The following is a 17500-nucleotide window of genomic DNA, read 5'->3' on the forward strand; positions in this document are numbered from 1 at the left end:
AGAGAAGAGAGAGAGAAGGAGAAGAGAAGATAGAGAAGAGAGAGAGAGAGAGAGAGAAATATAAAGGTGTTGGTTCTCCCTACTGTGATGTCTTTAAATATTCTAAAAAGTGACTCTCTCTCTCTCTCTCTCTCTCTCTCTCTCTCTCTCTCTCTCTCTCTCTCTCTCCCGGGGTTGGGACGATTTCCCTCGCTCAAAAACCTCGTATATATGCCTACGTTGACTTAGGCAGTAGTCATGTGCCCAATTATAATTAGAAATGGAACGTGCGAAAGAAAATAACACGAGTGACGACAAGAACTCTTGTCCCCACTCCCGCCTCTTTCCTCTCTCTCTCTCTCTCTCTCTCTCTCTCTCTCTCTCTCTCTCTCTCTCTCTCTCTCTCTCTCTCTCCGCCATATATCGTGATCACATTAACAGCAATCAAATGAAAGTTGAAACATCATATGGTAAAATCAAACTTCCATTAACCAATAGTGATGAGAGAGAGAGAGAGAGAGAGAGAGAGAGAGAGAGAGAGAGAGAGAGAGAGAAATTAGCTGCAAATTGCTTCCACACCCCTTGGGGTGAGGAATTACCTCGTCGAGGAGCCTTCCCGCCCCCCTCATTTCCTCTTTCAAACATCATCCCCAAGTTACGATGATGAAATTGATATCGCTAATGCCGATAATGAAAATATTAAACCAACGTTACAGATGAAATTAAAATCAACACTTAAAAAATGACATTTAAATACCACTTAATGAATTAGATTAAAGTATTCTGGAAAATATTATATTCATAATTTAGATTTAAATATTCTAGAAAATATTATATTCATAATTTAAGATTTATTTATTGTGGAAAATATTATATTCATAATTTAGGATTTAAATATTCTGGAAAATATTATATTCACTAATTTAAGTATTATGGACGCTAAAGGAGGCCAAGTGTTTGACCACTCACTGATCTTAAAACGGTTACAATAGTCAAGATACCGACAGAACTTCAGATGGTGAAAATAGTGAGGATCACATAATCATAAATATAAAAACCTAAAACAATGATTATGATGACAATAAAGGTTTCGAGACAATGAGACCTTTTGAAAACGACGGCAAGGCGAAGATAATGAAAGAGATAAACAACAATGCTTGTGATGACTCCGGCGGCCATTAGATTTTGAAATAAAATACGAGATTTAGACCAAGCGCTGGGACCTAAGAGGCCATTCGGCACTGAAAGGGGAAACTGAGACTAAAGAGGGTTTGAGAGGTGTAACAGGAGGAAAGCTTTTTGCAGTTGCACTTTGAAACGATTGTTAGGAGATGATTAAGGAAAGGAGAGAATATGAACGGTGGTACAGTAAAAGGAATAAAAAAAAAAAGGGGGGGGGGGGTTACAGCTAAGAGTAGGAGAGATACAGTAAACGAAATTGAACGGGTTGCAGCTAGATGTTACCCAAACTGACGCTGCAAAGAACCTTTAAAGTAACGCCTACAGTGCGCCGCGTGAGGACTGCACTGACAGGCAACCAACCCGCCCCCTACGGGGTAAGGGAGCTTTTGGAGCGTCGACGAAGCGGTTCCAATGGGGCTCCAACGATGACACAAAGCGTATTGGCAGCACAACTTAACTTTAACCGCACACAATCCACGGAGCGATCAATACGGGCCATTCCACACGGGGGTGAGAAAATACGGATAAACGAGGGGGGGGGGGGGGGTAGGTAAGAGTTAAAGGGAAGTAGGAAAACACGGCACGAGGGGAAATAAAAGGGATAAGTGGATAACTGTGGGGAAAGGTATAAAGAGGAATTAATGGGGAATAACTGATAAGGAGAGACAGAATGAATATAAATGGATACTTTATGGGAAAAAATGAAAATATTTCCACACAAGGTCACGAAATTTGCAGACAATTTTAACTGAAAGGTCACGTCTACAGGAGCATGCAATAATTGTGCATAAAACACACACTCACACACAAACACAGACGTGATAAAATATATATATATATATATATAATATATATATATATATATATATATATATATATATATATGTATGTGTGAGAAGCTTTGTAACTTTCTTGCACTAACCAAATATTAGACCACAAACATCACCATACACTGAATTCATTATATCTCCGGAATGACTGACACCAAAAGGAATTACAATAGAAAAGGTCGGTGGCTACAACTGTATCTAAACGAATGAGCCTAGTTTCCAATCCTGCCCGGGCCAGATACATTTATACAATTATTAATATTATTCCTACCGAGAGTATAGGTATTCCGAAGGCCAGATGCATTTCCAATTATATATCCTTCCTACTGAGAGTATGTATTCCAAAGGTCGGTCTAGACCGTGCCCCAAGGTACACGTAGTGAATGTGATACTGAAAGATTTGAGACTATATGGGTCTAGGAGTCCTGTATGTATGTATGTATGTATATATTATATATTATATACATACATACACACACGACCACACACACACATATTATATATATATTAATATATATATAATTAATATTATAGATATATATATATATATATATAAATATATGTTATATATTACCCATACATATAATATATATCATACTACAACATACATACATAACATACATACAGGAAAACTCCTAGACCCATCTCCGTTATCCTTCAAGACTAAAGCAAACAAAAGCGAATCTGGCCTCTCCTCCAAGATCGGAGTTCGAGGTTATGTCAGAATGAACTTTCGTCAACCAACCGTCCGACCCACCGAAACCGCTTGCGCAATCCGGAAATAGACCGTTGTGCCATCCTTTCTTTCCTTACATACTATACTTTTCGAAATCGCGCAACCGGGTCACAAAGTACATAGCCCCTTACTTTAAATAAGTCAATTAAACAAAAACAGGTGAGAAAATCTATTCCCTCTTTTAGTGGTAAACAAAACTAAATTGGGTGATGGTTTAAATATAGTACGTTTGCTGTCGATTCTCTAGGCCGAGGGAGTGTTGCATTGTAGAGCTAAGCCAATTCTATTGGTAAGCAACCTTCCCACCGTTATTCAACGTTACTCTTAACTTTAACGTTTCCCTTAACTAATCTAAGTAACTACGCCACCTCTCATATCAAGTCACATTATCTCCAATTATACATCACGGATTCATTTTCATTTACATTTATTCAGGTATCCATTCCCAGTGATTTGGCTGTTATCCTTAGGAGCTTCGTTTCCCTTTGCTGTCAAGTTTCAGTAACTCTAAATCTACTGAAACTTCATTCGATAACCTCTGTCGTTTGTCACTGGTCTTAATCCTTGTCCCACTTTCCAATATCATCATTATTAAAAAGATAGCCATCAGCCTCCACCAATGTTGTGTGACGCAAAGGGTCACAATTTCAGTAGTATTTTTATATTCACGGTTTATTCTGTCGAAGCTTTCTTTGTAATTCAAAGCCTTTTGGCTTATTTCATGATGTGTTTTCTTTACATTTAATAATAATAATAATAATAATAATAATAATAATAATAATAATATGCCAACTAACTGTATTATCAGCGGTATTTTAGACTTTCCCATACTACGTAGCTTCAATATATCACGGGGAGGCATGGAGAGAGAGAGAGAGAGGAGAGAGAGAGAGAGAGAGAGAGAGAGAGAGAGAGCGCAGCAAATGTTCTCCCTTAAAGCTGATTATTTCAATCTGATATTTAGGCGTTAAAACGGATAAAATTACAGTTTATATCTATTAGACTAAGAATAATCCATGTTCATGCTCGTATTCTCAAACTCGACAAAATAAAAAGCAATATAAAACATATACTGACTTCATCAGCTTGTGAGACGTTTAATAGGCCTATAAAATCTGAAATTCTTCTTAAACAGGCTTAGGCTACTCAAACCTCAAAGAATCTAAACAAAAGCAATATATATATATATATATATATATATATATATATATATATATATAGTATATTTATATATAAGTAAATGTAACCGAATCACTTTGAAAATCAGATACAAGTATTTTGGGATAGCATTAGGCATAAGAACAATATAAAAGTACGTAAAATGTAGCTGAAACCCTTTTGAAAATGCGTTATCTATATATATATATATATATATATATATAGATAATATATATATATTATATATATATATATATTCTGGGAAAGCATTAGCCTAAGAGAGGCACGTAAGGAGGGAGGCGACCGGTTCTCCCGCCTAGCTATATAACGGTTCAACGGGAATACTTTTAAAAACTCTCTCTCTCTCTCTCTCTCTCTCTCTCTCTCTCTCTCTCTCTCTCTCTCTCTCTCTCTCTCATTTCTAGATACGGCATCTATTTTGTAAAATAAAGCGAATTCTACCACTTGCCCCGAAAAAAATGAAAAAGTAAAAAAGGACGTAATGCTTCGGTTGCCAATAACTATTTAGACCGAGGTGGATCGGTAGCCCGGTAGCAGGTACCTGCACTGATGTGTCCTTTTTCACGACTTGTTTCTGATCTCAAATTCTATCAGAGTAAATTCTCCAACTTGCACAAATAAAATAACGACAGATTTCATCCGTTACTGTATCCAGAACTCACCATCTTCTCAACAGTTGAAAGAGGAACTTGCGTATAGACCAACGTCACCAGATGGAATCTCACGATTAATTTCAACACCGCGAGTTTCATGACTGACTCGTCTTGTAATTCCTCCGTCTCGCAGACCAGATTCCATGCAGTTTGAATTCCAATACTAAATTCGGTGTGTGTGTGTGTGTGTGTGTGTGTTACCAATGGCCACGGTCAACGACATAAGTCTTTTGCCAGTTGATTACAATTTCGGGCTGTTTTAGCCTACTTTACTCCCTTTGCAATTCAGTTTAAAAATAACGTCATTGGCTATAATCTTGAATGATAATATGAGAGATATGACAGACAAATCGTAAAGAAACATATACAATTGTGACTAATAATTCATAATAATAAAAAAAAAAAAAAGATGAGCTTTCACACATGTATCGAAAGTAACAATAAAAGCAGCGCAACACAGCATACCTATACCATTTTGGAAAATCGGTCGAGCCTACGCTAGGCCTACACCAGAAACACCCAAATTAGTACCAACACCTTTTAAGAGGCTAGGACCATCCCACCACCGTAAGATTTTGGTACCCATGCCCGATGTTCGCGGGGTATCTGAGTCGGGGGTGGGGGGGAGAGGCGGGGGGGTTATTCACATACCCTGATGGCTATCGACCAAAGGTTTCTCTCCTCCAGAGGTTGACGTAAACACAGTCACAGGGCTTTCTTTCTCGAACCATCTGATCTACGGATGTTCCCATTCAAGTACCAATTCTCTCTCTCTCTCTCTCTCTCTCTCTCTCTCTCTCTCTCTCTCTCTCTCTCATTTGATGACGGTATCCATTTGCATTTCTTGACTATTCGGATGGTGTCAGTTCAAGTTATATATTATGTGTATATATATAATATATATATATACTATATATATTATATATGTGTGTGCATACTATATATATATATATATATATATGATATATATATATATATATATATATATATATATATATATATATATATTATATATATACTATATATATTATATATGTGTGTGCATATTTACTATATATATATAATATATATATATATATATATATATATATATATATATATATATATATATATACAAACACACCGGTCCTTATAAAAAAATCTAAAAAGTCTAAATCACAGAAAATTACAAAGGAACGACCACAAACATCAAAATTACCAGCTGAATCGAAAACGAACATCGCAAAAATAAAAAATAAGAAATTCCACGCGAGCCTCGAGAAGGGGGGGGGGGGGGGGGGGGGGAAATGCGCTTCGCTTTTCAGCGGCGTTTACAGTTGGCCCTTAAAAAGAACTCTATAATAATTCTATCGCTTCCTTTTTCCCGCGGATCGCTGAACCCAAGAACGGGGGATTGATTTACATGGCGGAATCCGCACTCGCTGTACAAACAATCGGAAGTAATACTACATGTCTACTCTACCTGACCACAAAAAAGAAAGAAAAAATCTTTGAACTCGGTAAAATAAATTAGACTTCAAGAAAAAAACTGAGTTCTGTAGTAATATGCATTATATTTATTTTCATTTATTGTTATTATCATTACTATTATTTGGTCTATCACAGTACTCCAATTCGACTAGGTGGTACTTATTATTATTATTATTATTATTATTATTATTATTGAGAAGAAGAGCCCTATTCACACGGAACAAGCCCACCAACGGGGCCACTGACTTGGAATTCAATCTTCCAAGGAATATTATGTTGTTCACTTGAAGTCTTAAAAAACACACACACACACACACACAAAAAAAAAAAAATTCTTAGGCGATAGGAGAGCAAAAAAAAAAAAGTATCCGCCATAACTGTATTGCATTATGGCCGAGATGAAGATATATTTACCAACTGCAGGTAAAAAAAAATAAAATGACTACATTGGATTGGGTTTAACAATGAAGATTACTCAGGCCAGGGGAGAGAAAACTTCCGCAATAACTGCATTGGAGAGAGAGAGAGAGAGAGAGAGAGAGAGAGAGAGAGAGAGAGAGAGGAAATAACTGCACTGAATTGGAATACATGACGAAGGTGCAGTCAATAATAAAGGGAGAAATGCATTAAAGCTTACTCACAGTATCTTGAAAAGAGAGAGAGAGAGAGAGAGAGAGAGAGAGAGAGAGCCCCAACCGCCTCTGACGAATGCACCGAAAAACAAAACGGCCCGCCCTGCTACCCACGCCCCCACCAACCATCCCCCACCAGGGCATGATGGCATAACAATCCCCCCCCACCCCACCCCCACCCCCCCTACCGGAAAGGGAATGACCGCCACCCCTCCCCAAACCACCCCAAACCCAAAGCCAAATAACGCATTCTTCCCACAGTTCAAACGGGACAGCTTATAGTTACACTTCTCATTTGTTCAGTGGCGTCGCAACGTCTACGGTCACAGCTTTTGCTTGTGAAATTACTTCTATTAAAATTTAATAAGTGTTAGTTATCAAATTCGTTTTTGGTTACAAATGCTTTGGATTATAAAATTACACACACGGATGTTGGCCGAATCGGTAACATCACTGAAGTCCTGATTTCCCATCTCTCCGCTGGTTCGAATCCACGAGAGGACGAAATTATTATCAACTAAAAAAAAATCCCCTTCGGTTAATAAATATGAAAATATATCAATTTGCGGCCGACGGAATTAGATATTAAAGGACATTTGTAGCCCAATGTATGAATCACGATGATGTGTAAAAAATCCACATTATATATATATATATATATATATATATATATAAATTATTTAATTTAAGAATATCATATGATATTAAAAGCAATATGTTTGTTTCATATAATTGAGAGCTTAATAATAAAGGAATCGGAATTTAAATGTATTCGCTGGTGACTTGAATTCTAAAATGTCTGCATGATGTTAGATGTAAAATCTTTCTGTTTAATATTATGATTAAGGCCAAGCACTGGGACCTATAAGGCCATTCAGAGCTGAAACGGATAGTGAGAGTAAAAAAAAAAAAGTTTGAAAGGTGTAACAGGAGAAAAACCCTCAAAGCAGTTGCACCATGAATCAATTGTTAGGAGAGGGTTGAGGAAAGGAAGATGGAAGAAAGAGAATACGAACGGAGGTGTAGTAAAAGAAGGAAAAATGACCATAGTGTGAAAATTCATGAACAAACCTTTACGCAATGAATTGCGAAAATGCATTGTGAAATGAATTGTGAAAGATTTGGTCTTCGATCAAATCAGAGGTAAAAAATTTATATATATAACGAAGTCAAGTTAAAGGGGTTGAACAGCTAAGTGAGAAGAGAGTAAGGGGAACGTTTGAAAAGAAAAAAAGGTAAACAATGCAGCTGGGAACGAAGAAAAATAGCTCGAGAACCTGTGGCCTCTATCCTGTTACGCAACCACGACTTCCAGGCCATTGATTTATTGATCTGATCTTATCTACTGGCGCCGTGACAAGTGGTCACCTTTGTGTTTTTATTTTCAAGGTACCAAAAAAAATAACCTTGCGCCTACTTTCTTGCCTATACCAAAAGAAAAAAAAGAATAAATAAATAGCAAGAGTTCTGGAACAAATGAGCGACGCACAAAATGCAGTTTGAAAGAAAACAAGGCGCAATCCGACCTCCAGCTTACTCGGGACGCGCGCAATACTTTCCCATCTCACGCACATGTTGTAAGCATTATATTCCTATCTTAACGTGAATTAAACGCGCTAAAATCCACGGTCAAATAGAGCCTTGTTTCACCAACAAAAACTAAAATAAATACGCTACATTTTATTAGAAATAGTTTTTCTGTACTGTTTAACATGCACATTATTTATTTTTTTATATTTTCATTCTAATAAATAAATCATAACCATCCTATCCTAAAATTTCTGTAACTTTAACTCAAAGCAAAACCCCTTTTTCAGGTTTTTTTTTAGGCTTTTCCATGGACCTTTCCTAGCCCCCCGGGAAATATTTTACATATTGTGGGTACAATCACTGAAAGCCGTCCAACATATAAGAACAATTTTCATTTATCAGTGTCAAACTACGTCCAGTATAATGGCAACGTTGGAAGCCCTAACACTTATATTACCTTGCTAATGACAAGACATCTCAGGCGCAATACCCAACGATCATTTACATCCAGCATATTAAGAGGAATTATTCTAACCAGATAATCAAGTTACTCCTAAAGGATAAAAGATATCAAATTTAGCAAATGGGTAAACGGACGATTCTTACTTTATTTGTTCTCCATGACATACGATTCTCTCATTCTCGTATACACTGTGTACATGAACATTATATGAATGCATGCATACACTTGTGTGAACGTACGTGTGTGTTGTGTGGTAACTGTGTGCGTGTGCTATATATATATATATATATATATATATATATATATATATATATATATATATATATATATATATATGTATGTATATATAGATAATGTGACAGAAACATAATTAACATTTACCTTGGCCTTTTCGGTAGAATTGACCCCCAGTCTCTGTGCACTGACCTGCAATGTAAAAATGACGAAATGTAATCAATCAATTCCCATTTAACAATCATCTAAACTATACAGACATTAGACGTAAGCTATTCTTAAAGGAGCTGCACGTATTCATGGATACATATCTAGTTGAGGTTATCAATATTAATAATTAATTATGGTGAAGGAGATCAGGTGTTACAAAAGAACAAAATCTACAACTGCAATCGATCAGTTATTACAAAAGAAAAAATCTACAACAGCAATCGTATTTTGTAGTAAAACTTATCACTACAAAAGCATTGCAATTAGACTAGTATCCTAGTTAATTCTGCGTAGACAAAGGCCCTCAATACAAAATTATACACGACACCAGAACACAGCAAAAATATCTGACGAGAATGATTCATACAGAAAAAGATACATCATAAGGTGCAATAGAAAAAATAACAAGAAACCTTGAAACACAAATGGCCAGACTCCCAGCAAACAGATGTCACTACGGCAGGTGTAGAATCAGCTGTGAGGAGAGCATCGCACTCAGTCATGTCACTGGGACAAGGTTGCATCTGTACCAACCTACTTATAGCGACAGACATATAAGACTATTAACCTTCTATCAGTGGATTTCGAACATATATAGGTACCAATGTCTTCTATCCATTCAGACGTACAGGCACCACTACCTTCCATCCAATTAGACGTATACGGACCACTACCTTCCATCGTTTCAGACGTATAGGTACCACTACCTTCTATCCATTCAGACATATAGGGACCACTACCTTCTATCAATTCAGGCGTATAGGTACCAATACCCTCTATCAATTCAGACGTGTAGGTACCACTACCTTCTATCAATTCAGACGTATAGGTACCACTACCTTCTATCCATTCAGACGTATACGAACCACTACCTTCTATCAATTCAGACGTATAGGTACCAATACCTTCTATCAATTCAGACGTGTAGGTACCACTACCTTCTATCAATTCAGACGTGTAGTACCAATACCTTCTATCAATTCAGACGTGTAGGTACCAATACCTTCTATCAATTCAGACGTGTAGGTACCACTACCTTCTACCCATTCAGACATATACGAACCACTACCTTCTATCCATTCAGATTTTGAAAATGTTGCTCTATCGAGTACTGCTTTCACAAAAATAAATAAATAAATAAAAAATAAAATAATAAATAAATAAATAAAATAAATAAATAAATATCTATGAAACTCAATAAATAACTAGACCACCATCCTTGTTTTTTTTTAGGGGGGATGACCCCATTTAGCCCGAGGGAAAAATTTTTTTTCTTTCTTTCAATGAGGTTAGGCCGAATCTAATTCCTCTTTATCTTCCTTTGATTTCTGTTCCATTGTCTTTTAATAATTCACTTACATTTTTCAATGTTTATTTACTTATTCATTTGCCAGTTTACTATTCATTTTTCATTTGAATTTCAAGTCAATCGCCTTGTTCAACCAATGGTGCGACGTCACATATTTCAGTCTAAAATATAATAATAATAATAATAATAATAATAATAATAATAATAATAATAATAATGCGCCAAAGTTTTTTTCGGAATCGAGTTTTCTGTACAGCATATAATGCTGTATGACACTTTCAGCCACGGTCCATGATACTCTCAGTCGCAGTCAATAAAACTCTCAACTGCGGCCCACGAAACTTTCATCCCCTGACCGGTGGTGGCGACGGCCTATGTGTTGTTGGCACCGGTGCCAGATGCACGATCATGGCTAACTTTAACCTTCAATAAAAACTACTGAGACTAGAGAGCTGCAATTTGATAATTTGCAGCCCTCTAGCCTCAGTAGTTTTTCAGATCTGGAGGCGGATGGACAGACAATAGCCAACTCTGTAGCTTCCTTTGACAGAAAAGTCAAAACAGGTCAACCCTTATCAGTGCGACCGTCTACGAGATTTATTTTTACGGCGTCTTAAATGTTTATCTATAAAACTCATCCTTTTGTTAAAGAGTTCAACTCATTCTTTTGCTTTGATATGCACATATTTTTAGGCATATTCTTTTATCATTTTAGGGTTCTCTACCACTGTCCTGCGGTATATGGCATCTACTACAACCTGAAATGACGTGTCCTGCGGTATATGGCATCTACTACAACCTGAAATGACGTGTCCTGCGGTATATGGCATCTACTACAACCTGAAATGACGTCACTTTTACTGTACTGATCTCCTCCTTAAGAGACGGTCAGTACATTCTTGCGTCACCGTTTCAATTGCTTCCCTTTCAATGCCATTCCTAATTTCGATGATCCGATTTCGTCTTCAATGGCAAAAGTTTAGCCCATTTTTCCCACGCGCATTTTGATAAATATTGTCAGCTTTAAAGAGGCGCCCAACACGATCCCGCCTCATAAAAATATTGATACAACACCTCGAAAACATCGGTGATCTAACAATATGGCGGGTTCTTGGCTTAAAAAATAAAATTAGTTACGGCTCATTGGGTAATCATTACAGAAAGACGACAAAAAACGAGTCATTAAACACAAAAGGGTGAAAGAATACCTAAATATATATATATTTATATATATCAAAGCAAAAGAATGAGTTAAACTCATTAACAAAAGGATGAGTTTATGGTCTCCCTGATAAAGACGGACCTGGTTTTAGTTTTCTGTAAAAGAAAACTATTGAGTTGGCTATTGTCTGTCCGCCCCCCGATCTTAAAAACTACTGAGGCTAGAGGGCTGCAAATTGGTGTGTTAATCACCCACCCTCCAATCACCCAACATATCAAATTGCAGCTCTCTAGTCTCATTAGTTACTAATTTATTTAAAGTTAAAGTTAGTCATGCTTGTGCGTCTGCGACAAAACAGGCCACCACCGGGCCGTGGATGAAAGTTCATGGGCCGCGGCTGAGAGTTTCATGCAGCATTATACGCTGTACAGAAAACGGCGCATTTTTTGAAATACTGAAATGCAAGACGTCGCACCATATGAGGTCACCGACCACGGCGAGAAACTTGATAATGCGAACACTGGAACGAAGGCCTCATATGGCGTTGCAACCTTCAAGGTCACCCACCCGGGCTGAAGCCTCACTCACGAACCCACCTCCCTCGTGCGAATCAAGAACGAAAGATTGACCTAGTGTCGCAATCTTGAAGGTCATCGACTTCTTCGGCGGAAGGCTCACTCACGACAAGATTCATTTTCCCTTGTGAGTAATAATAAATAAGACTCACTTTCCATTGAGAATAATGAATAAGACTCATTTTCCCTTATGAGTAATAATGGATAAGACTCATTTTCCCTTGTGAATAATAATAAGACTAATTTCCCTCGTGCATAACAATGAATAAGACTAATTTCCCTTCGTGAATAATAAAGAATAAGACTCAATTTCCCTTGTGAATAATGATAAGACTAATTTTCCTTTGTGAATAATGAATAACTCATTTTCCTTTGTGAATGAATGAATAAGACACATTTTCCCTTGTGAATAATGAAGACGACCCATTTTCTCGTGAATGAATGAATAAGACCTATTTCCCATGTGAATAATGAATAAGACTTATTTCCCTTGTGAATAATAATAAGACTAATTTTCCCTCGTGAATGAATGAATGAAAAACTCATTTTCCTTCGTGAATAATAATGAATAAGACTCATTTTCCCTCTGAATAATAATAATAAGACTCATCTTCCCTCGTGAATAATAATGAATAAGACTCATTTTCCCTGTGAATGAATGAAAGCCTAATCCGGCGTCAGTAATGTTACGACCTCCGGCTCCGGATAGTGAAGTCACGATGGAGATGATGCAACCCTTCCTCCCCCCCCCCCCCCTCCCCCCCCCCCCCCCCCCACCCCCCCCCCCCCCCCCAAGGAAAAAAAAAAAAATAAAATTACTCTAACAGCAAAATGAATTCGTGACTTCTCCGCTCCTCTCAAAATAACCCAATTCAACGGCTAACTATTCAAATTAATTCTAATTCGATCACCGAAAAGCTTTAAAGACTCTGTTGCTAACATGCTTCGCTCGTGTAAAATAGGGGCGATTGAATGGCTAACCATTCAGCTTTACTTTTTTTTTATAAATGAATGAATATCGTCATATTTTTCCCCAGTCATTTCGAAGTTACTGAATGAAATGATTACTCTACTGCTTCCACTTACAGAAAAATGACTGAATAAACGGCTCGCTATTCTGCTTCAGTCAGCTATATCACACAATTAATGTCACTACGCTACTCTTCTTCATTCCTAGAGTTACTGAATGAATGGATTACTCTATTACCGGACTCCGAAACGTTCTTCACCTGTCACCGATTCCACCTACAACCCTGGGTCGTTCAAGGTCATGGCGAATGTCACGCTCTAAAAGCTTAATAAAAATCAATAGCAGGGGTTCCAAGGTCATAGGGCCAGGTTGTACTACAAAAAAAGGGGGAAAATATCGGTCAAAGACCAGGTTGTACTAGGAGAAAAAAAAAAAAAAAAAAATTCGAAGGTCAGAGGGCCAGGTTGTACTTAAGTTAAAAGTGGGGCTATGGCTACAGCTCTAAGCTTAACTATACTTTCAATGGCTCGGGGTATAACACCCAAGCTCAAGAGCATCAGGGAATGTTTCTAGTGGACTGAGCTGACAGGTCACGCTTCGAGGGTAGTGATGCCCTTAGCAAAAAACAAATTAATGAATAAATAAATAAATCCAACAAATACATTAAAAATAGAAAATTTAGGGGTGACCTTGACACAAATAATAATAATAATAAAGTTAGGGACGCCCCTAGCAAGAAAAAATGCTTAGCAAGAAAAGGGGATTAGGGATGAAAAAAGGGTTAAGGATGACCTTAAAATTACGAAAAAAAAGTTAGGTATTCCCTCAGTAAATAAAAAATATATATATTTAAAGTTGTTACAGTCTAACTTCAACGTCAGTAAGTTCTACGCTGACAATCTGGATCTTAAAAAAAAAATTAAAAAAAATAAATAAATAAAATAAATAAAAACGTTTCAAAGCACATGCGCATCCTAAGTCGTTACTGCAAACGTTCCAACAGCAAACTGCAGCTCAAGGAGGGACATCCTGCGGCCGCATCCTTCCCAGACCGGACACAGGACGTGAGTCCTTGATCTATAGGCGTTTTCTATAAGGATCCACAAATCTTTGGAGTTATGAAAGATCCTCATGGTTAGTAGTTCTTTTTTCTAGGCTACATAAATATTTATCTACACATACAATATAAACACACACATATATATATGTAGACATGTAAGTGTTCGTACGTATAATTATTATATATGAATGTGCATTTTTATAAATTTATTTATTTATTTAGCCTACAAAGAAAACAATCATCACGAGCATGTTTCTTGTCCTCAAATTTACTCTCTCTCTCTCTCTTTAATATATATATATATATATATATATATATATATATATATATATATATATATATATATATATACATATATATATCAAAATGCCTTTACACCCACATAACGCTGCCTCAACGTTAATATGGAGATTTCCAATTTAGCATAAACCACTACTGCATTACTTTCGTTAATCTGTTAACACTATGGGCTCAACATTAAGGAAAGGCAACAACGAATCTTCCACGACCTGTTTACAACAGGACCCATACGGGTATCACATTTCTACCAGTTCTGGAAACCAAAGAAGAGTTAGGCTTTTCTTCTACAAACTAAATATGTATGTATATATATACAAGTATAATTTTGTTACATATTGAGAGAGAGAGAGAGAGAGAGAGAGAGAGAGAGAGAGAGAAAGGGGGTTGGGACATGTAGTATCAGCTATTGCAGATGCAGCTGCAAATGGTTTATGGAAGCTGTCCCCTAACCTTTTTATACGCCATCTATTATACGCATAAAAACTACACGGGGGTGGCCATTGGCCCGGAATAACGCGCGTATGACGCGTAACAGAATTCCCTCCCAAAAAAGCTTCCAGATGAACGACCGTACTCGCGTGACGCTACAAAAATGGCAAAATGTCATTCCAGGTTCTATATATCCACTTGATTTCTATCTCTGCCTGGTATCTGCATACTGGAATTCACTGGCTGGTCTCTTCTAAATGAATTTCCCAGCCTGCTATCCACAATACGGGATGTCCTTGTTGCCATCCAGAATCCGAGGTTGCTATCCAAAATATGTTATTTTCGTGTTGCTATCTAGAATATGACATTTCATTATTGCTATCCATTATAAGGCATTTCCTTGTCGCTATCCAAAATCCGAGGGTACTATCCTCAAGACTGCATTTCCTTGTTGCTATCCAAAATAGGGCGTTTCCTTGCTGCTATCCAAAATACAGCATTTCCTTGTTGCTACGTAAAACATGGCATTTCTTTGTTGCTATCCACAATACAGCATTTCCTTGATGCTATCCAAATTGAGAGGTTGCTATCCACAATATGGCAATTCCCCAGTTGCTCTCCAAAGTATAACAATTTCTGTTGCTATAAAAAAAAACAGGGAATTTCTTTGTCGCTATCCCAAATCCGAGGTTACTACCCTCAATACGGCACTTCCTTGTTGCTATTCAAACTATAGCTATACCTTGTTGCTACTCAAAATTCGACATTCCCCCTGTTGCTCGCCAACTTCCAAGGTTGCTATCCACAATATGGCGTTTCCTTGTTGCTCTCCCAAAAACCACGACTGCTGCCAGAAACGAGACATTTCCACGTTGCAATCCGACTTTATGGCCTTCCCACGTTGCTATCCAAAATGGCATTTCTATGTAGATTGGTCCCCGAGGAAAGGGTATTACCTCGAGAGCGAAACACTTACGTATCCACGACAAATCTGCAGATGAGAGAGAGAGAGAGAGAGAGAGAGAGAGAGAGAGAGAGAGAGAGAGAGAGATTTCTCCACATTACCCAAGCACTTTAATCTGCATCGACAAAGTACGCAGCGAGCGACTACCTTCACGGAAGGGTAATTTTTGACCCACCCCAAACCCCCTCCAACCCCCATAAACGTCCACGGTTCCCATGGCAGAGTAACAATGGCAAGCGAACACGTATACACACACACACACACACATGAGCACCCATCCACGAACGACGACGATGGGAGGCGGGATAAAGAAGATGGTAGCACAGAAGAGCAAAGTAGTAATGATGCTGCTACTACTCGCATATCGCCATCATCTTCATCGAAGTTGATTTCCTTTCTTCCTTCCTTCCTCTATTCTTCAGTTCTCCAATTCCTGCCGCGTCTGTTATCACATCCTCCTTCATCCGCATCCTCTCCTCTGTCTCCTCTTTCCTAACAGAAGCTTTCTCGAGTCATTGATAGTGACCGATTTTTTTTTTTTTTTTTTTTTTTTTTTTTTTTTTTTTTTTTTTTCGTCTTTTGACCAACGGAGTTTATGCACAACACTCGGATGGGTGACCAGCAGTAAACATCAGGCAACGTTTATTGACACCACATGAGCTCCTTGAAGGATGTCCATTGCATGCTGATCTAGGAGTAGGATGCCGTGATGACGTACGATCACATTGAGATATATATATATATATATATATATACTATATATATATTATATATATATATATATGCTTAACTAATCACTGTAGATGCACGTGACTTTCATAAATAAGCGAATACCACGGAAAATAATAGTCAGAAATCCAATCGCTTTCGTTCTTTACTCAGACATCGTCACAGACATCGTCAAGGAGTTATATATATATATATAAATATATCTTATTATATATATATATATATATATATATATATATATATATATTATATCCTTATAATATATCTATATATTCGTTATATATATATATATATATAATATATCTATATTATATATAACAAACGAACATTGACTAGTGCTTGGAACTGGCCCCTTTCATTCCTAATTCGCCCGAAACTCGGAAAGGTAGTAGGTACCTTCTGGCCCCTTCATTCCTAATTCACCTGAAAATCAGAAAGGTAGGAGGTACCTCCTCAAGTCCCATCCCCCCAAAACCCCCTTTCACCAATATCGGGAAATGATCTGCACAAGCAATATTTATGGCACAGTCCCGAACACGCCAAACTAATCAAGATCCAAAAGGAAACAGAAAAATAAATAAATGCAGATAAACCAAATAAATGCAAAATGACGCTATGAAACATTCAATGTAAAATTCATAAATTTAATCATCAAGCATCCCACGAAAAACAAAGCTGAACTAAAAAGACAAAAAAACTATCCTTAACACAAACTAACAAAAAAACTATCTAAAGTAATGAATCTCTTCAGAAAAAAAAAGATATATAAAACGAAACTTTTAAAACTTATGCGCCCATGAAATTGAAAAAAAGTTCTAAAAGCAAAATAAATAAATAAATAAATAAAAAAACCGGTATTTAAAAAAAATAAAAAAAATCAAAAAATTCAAAGGACGAATTACAG

General features: G+C 37.1%; 1 protein-coding gene across 20 annotated transcripts in view; it reads right to left on the bottom strand.

The window, feature by feature from the left end:
- The window catches only part of LOC135214255 (protein kinase C and casein kinase substrate in neurons protein 1-like), a 207579-nt gene that overhangs the window by 158399 nt on the left and 31680 nt on the right, over positions 1 to 17500 (bottom strand). For 3 of the 20 annotated variants that reach the window (XM_064248321.1, XM_064248326.1, XM_064248323.1), the window contains exon 2: positions 9036 to 9080. The exons of 16 other annotated variants lie outside the window; for them this stretch is intronic. The gene's annotated coding sequence lies outside the window, so the exon portion shown is untranslated. Of the gene's footprint in view, positions 1 to 9035; positions 9081 to 17500 lie in introns of those variants that run through there. One more of the 20 variants, XM_064248330.1, reaches the window with a different exon arrangement.

The sequence above is a fragment of the Macrobrachium nipponense genome, chromosome 45 (genome assembly GCF_015104395.2).
Source record: "Macrobrachium nipponense isolate FS-2020 chromosome 45, ASM1510439v2, whole genome shotgun sequence".
In the NCBI taxonomy this organism is placed as follows: domain Eukaryota; kingdom Metazoa; phylum Arthropoda; class Malacostraca; order Decapoda; family Palaemonidae; genus Macrobrachium; species Macrobrachium nipponense.